Below are 4,663 nucleotides of genomic sequence, written 5' to 3' on the forward strand. Positions count from 1 at the left end.
TCACAGCAGCCTCAGTGCCTGCTAGGTTATCTCCAGTGCCCCCTGCTGGCTGTGTTGTGAGGTCACAGCAGCCTCAGTGCCTCCTCTGCCAGTTTCAGGCTCATGGCTGCTGGCTGTGCTTGTGAGGTCACAGCAGCCTCAGTGTCTCTGTGGATAGTGCCATGCTCATGGCTGCTGGCTGTGCTTTTGAGGTCACAGCAGACTCAGTTCCTCTCAGGCCAGTATCAGGCTCATGGCTGCTGGCTGTGCTTGTGAGGTCACAGCAGCCTGAGTGCCTCCTAGGCCAGTGGCAGTGTCATGGCTGCTGGTTGTGCTTGTGAGGTCACAGCAGCCTCAGTGCCTCTGAGGCCAGTGGCAGTCTCATGGCTGCTGGCTGTGCTTGTGAGGTCACAGAAGCCTCAGTGCCTCCTCTGCCAGTGGCAGGCTCACGGCTGCTGGCTGTGATTGTGAGGTCACAGCAGCCTCAGTGCCTCCTAGGTTAGTGTCCATCACCCCCTACTGGCTGTGTTTGTGAGGTCACAGCAGACTCAGTGCCTCATAGTTTAGTGTCCAGCTCCCTCTGCTGGCTCTGCTTCTGAGGTCACAGCAGACTCAGCGCCTTCCAGGCCAGTATCAGGCTCCTGGGTGCTGGCTGTGCTTGAGACGTGACAGCAGCCTCAGTGCCTCCTCTGCCAGTGCCATGCTCATGGCTGCTGGCTGTGCTTGTGAGGTCACAGCAGCCTGAATGCCTCCTAGGCCAGTGGCAGGCTCATGGCTGCTGGCTGTGCTTGTGACGTCATAGCAGCCTCAGTGCCTCTGAGGCCAGTGGCAGTCTCATGGCTGCTGGCTGTGCTTGTGAGGTCACAGAAGCCTCAGTGCCTCCTCTGCCAGTGGCAGGCTCATGGCTGCTGGCTAGGATTGTGAGGTCACAGCAGCCTCAGTGCCTCATAGTTCAGTGTCCAGCGTCCCCTGCTGGCTCAGCTTGTGAGGTCACAGCAGACTCAGTGCCTCAAAAGTTAGTGTGCAGCGCCCCCTGCTGGCTCTGCTTGTGAACTCAGAGCAGCCTGAATGCCTCCTAGACCAGTGTCAGGGTCATGGCTGCTGGCTGTGCTTCTGAGGTCACACAAGCCTGAATGCCTCCTAGACCAGTGGCAGGCTCATGGCTGCTGGCTGGGATTGTGAGGTCACAGCAGACTCAGTGCCGCATAGTTTAGTGTCCAGCGTCCCCTGCTGGCTCTGCTTGTGAGGTCATAGCAGACTCAGTGCCTCATAGGTTAGTGTCCATCGCCCCCTACTGGCTGTGCTTGTGAGGTCACAGCTGCCTCAGTGCCTGCTAGGTTATCTCCAGTGCCCCCTGCTGGCTGTGTTGTGAGGTCACAGCAGCCTCAGTGCCTCCTCTGCCAGTTTCAGGCTCATGGCTGCTGGCTGTGATTGTGAGGTCACAGCAGCCTCAGTGTCTCTGTGGATAGTGCCATGCTCATGGCTGCTGGCTGTGCTTTTGAGGTCACAGCAGACTCAGTGCCTCTCACGCCAGTATCAGGCTCATGGCTGCTGGCTGTGCTTGTGAGGTCACAGCAGCCTGAGTGCCTCCTAGGCCAGTGGCAGTGTCATGGCTGCTGGTTGTGCTTGTGAGGTCACAGCAGCCTCAGTGCCTCTGAGGCCAGTGGCAGTCTCATGGCTGCTGGCTGTGCTTGTGAGGTCACAGAAGCCTCAGTGCCTCCTCTGCCAGTGGCAGGCTCATGGCTGCTGGCTGTGATTGTGAGGTCACAGCAGCCTCAGTGCCTCATAGTTCAGTGTCCAGCGTCCCCTGCTGGCTCAGCTTGTGAGGTCACAGCAGACTCAGTGCCTCAAAGTTAGTGTGCAGCGCCCCCTGCTGGCTCTGCTTGTGAACTCACAGCAGCCTGAATGCCTCCTAGACCAGTGTCAGGGTCATGGCTGCTGGCTGTGCTTGTGAGGTCACAGCAGCCTGAATGCCTCCTATGCCAGTGGCAGGCTCCTGGCTGCTGGCTATGCTTGTGACGTCACAGCAGCCTCAGTGCCTCTGAGGTCAGTGGCAGTCTCATGGCTGCTGGCTGTGCTTGTGAGGTCACAGCAGCCTCAGTGCCTCCTAGGTTAATGTCCATCACCCCCTACTGGCTGTGCTTGTGAGGTCACAGCAGACTCAGTGCCTCATAGTTTAGTGTCCAGCACCCCCTGCTGGCTATGCTTGTGAGGTCACAGCAGCCTCAGTGCCTCACAGGCCAGCATCAGGCTCCTGGCTGCTGGCTGTGCTTGTGACATCACAGCAGCCTCAGTGCCTCCTCTGCCAGTGCCATGCTCATGGCTGCTGGCTGTGCTTCTGAGGTCACAGCAGCCTGAATGCCTCCTAGGCCAGTGGCAGGCTCATGGCTGCTGGCTGTGCTTGTGACGTCATAGCAGCCTCAGTGCCTCTGAGGCCAGTGGCAGTCTCATGGCTGCTGGCTGTGCTTGTGACGTCACAGAAGCCTCAGTGCCTCCTCTGCCAGTGGCAGGCTCATGGCTGCTGGCTGTGCTTGTGAGGTCACAGCAGACTCAGTGGCTCCTAGGTTAGTGTCCATCGCCCCCTACTGGCTGTGCTTGTGAGGTCACAGCAGACTCAGTGCCTCATAGTTTAGTGTCCAGCGTCCCCTGCTGCCTCTGCTTGTGAGATCACAGCAGACTCAGTGCCTCAATAGTTAGTGTCCAGCACCCCCTGCTGGCTCTGCTTGTGAGGTCACAGCAGACTCAGTGCCTCATAGTTTAGTGTCCAGCGCCCCCTGCTGGCTATGATTGTGAGGTCACAGCAGCCTCAGTGCCTCTCAGGCCAGTATCAGGCTTATGGCTGCTGGCTGTGCTTCTGAGGTCACAGCAGCCTGAAGGCCTCCTAGACTAGTGTCAGGGTCATGGCTGCTGGCTGTGCTTCTGAGGTCACAGCAGCCTGAATGCATCCTAGGCCAGTGGCAGGGTCATGGCTGCTGGCTGTGCTTGTGACGTCACAGCAGCCTCAGAGCCTCTGAGGCCAGTGGCAGTCTCATGGCTGCTGGCTGTGCTTGTGAGGTCACAGAAGCCTCAGTGCCTCCTCTGCCAGTGGCAGGCTCATGGCTGCTGGCTGTGATTGTGAGGTCACAGCAGACTCAGTGGCTCCTAGGTTAGTGTCCGTCGCCACCTACTGGCTGTGCTTGTGAGGTCACAGCAGACTCAGTGCCTCATAGTTTAGTGTCCAGCGTCCCCTGCTGGCTATGCTTGTGAGATCACAGCAGACTCAGTGCCTCAATAGTTAGTGTCCAGCGCCCCCTGCTGGCTGTGCTTGTGAGGTCACAGCAGACTCAGTGCCTCTCAGGCCAGTATCAGGCTCATGGCTGCTGGCTGTGCTTGTGAGGTCACAGCAGCCTGAATGCCTCCTAGACCAGTGTCAGGGTCATGGCTGCTGGCTGTGCTTCTGAGGTCACAGCAGCCTGAATGCCTCCTATGCCAGTGGCAGGCTCATGGCTGCTGGCTGTGATTGTGAGGTCACAGCAGCCTCAGTGCCTCATAATTTAGTGTCCAGCGTCCCCTGGTGTCTCTGCTTGTGAGGTCACAGCAGCCTCAGTAATTCCCAGGCCAAAATCAGGCTCCTGGCTGCTGGCTATGCTTGTGACGTCACAGCAGCCTCAGTGCCTCTGAGGCCAGTGGCAGTCTCATGGCTGCTGGCTGTGCTTGTGAGGTCACAGCAGCCTCAGTGCCTCCTAGGTTAGTGTCCATCGCCCCCTACTGGCTGTGCTTGTGAGGTCACAGCAGACTCAGTGCCTCATAGTTTAGTGTCCAGCGTCCCCTGCTGCCTCTGCTTGTGAGATCACAGCAGACTCAGTGCCTCAATAGTAAGTGTCCAGCGCCCCCTGCTGGCTGTGCTTATGAGGTCACAGCAGACTCAGTGCCTCATACCCCAGCATCAGCTCATGGCTGCTGGCTGTGCTTGTGACGTCACAGCAGCCTCAGTGGCTCCTCTGTCAGTGCCATGCACATGGCTGCTGGCTGTGCTTCTGAGGTCACAGCAGCCTGAATGCCTCCTAGGCCAGTGGCAGGCTTATGGCTGCTGGCTGTGCTTGTGAGGTCACAGAAGCCTCAGTGCCTCTCAGGCCAGTATCATGCTCATGGCTGCTGGCTGTGCTTGTGAGGTCACAGAAGCCTCAGTGCCTCAAAAGTTAGTGTGCAGCGCCCCCTGCTGGCTGTGCTTGTGAGGTCACACCAGCCTCAGTGCCTCCTCTGCCAGTGGCAGGCTCATGGCTGCTGGCTAGGATTGTGAGGTCACAGCAGACTCAGTGCCTCATAGTTCAGTGTCCAGCGTCCCCTGCTGGCTCTGCTTGTGAGGTCACAGCAGACTCAGCGTCTTCCAGGCCAGTATCAGGCTCCTGGCTGCTGGCTGTGCTTGTGACGTCACAGCAGCCTCAGTGCCTCCTCTGCCAGTGCCATGCTCATGGCTGCTGGCTGTGCTTGTGAGGTCACAGCAGCCTCAATGCCTCTGAGGTCAGTGGCAGTCTCATGGCTGCTGGCTGTGCTTGTGAGGTCACAGCAGCCTCAGTGCCTCCTAGGTTAATGTCCATCACCCCCTACTGGCTGTGCTTGTGAGGTCACAGCAGACTCAGTGCCTCAAAAGTTAGTGTGCAGCGCCCCCTGCTGGCTCTGCTTGTGAGGTCACACCAGCCTCAGT

This window comes from Dromaius novaehollandiae, unplaced genomic scaffold (genome assembly GCF_036370855.1).
Source record: "Dromaius novaehollandiae isolate bDroNov1 unplaced genomic scaffold, bDroNov1.hap1 HAP1_SCAFFOLD_32, whole genome shotgun sequence".
NCBI classification, from domain to species: domain Eukaryota; kingdom Metazoa; phylum Chordata; class Aves; order Casuariiformes; family Dromaiidae; genus Dromaius; species Dromaius novaehollandiae.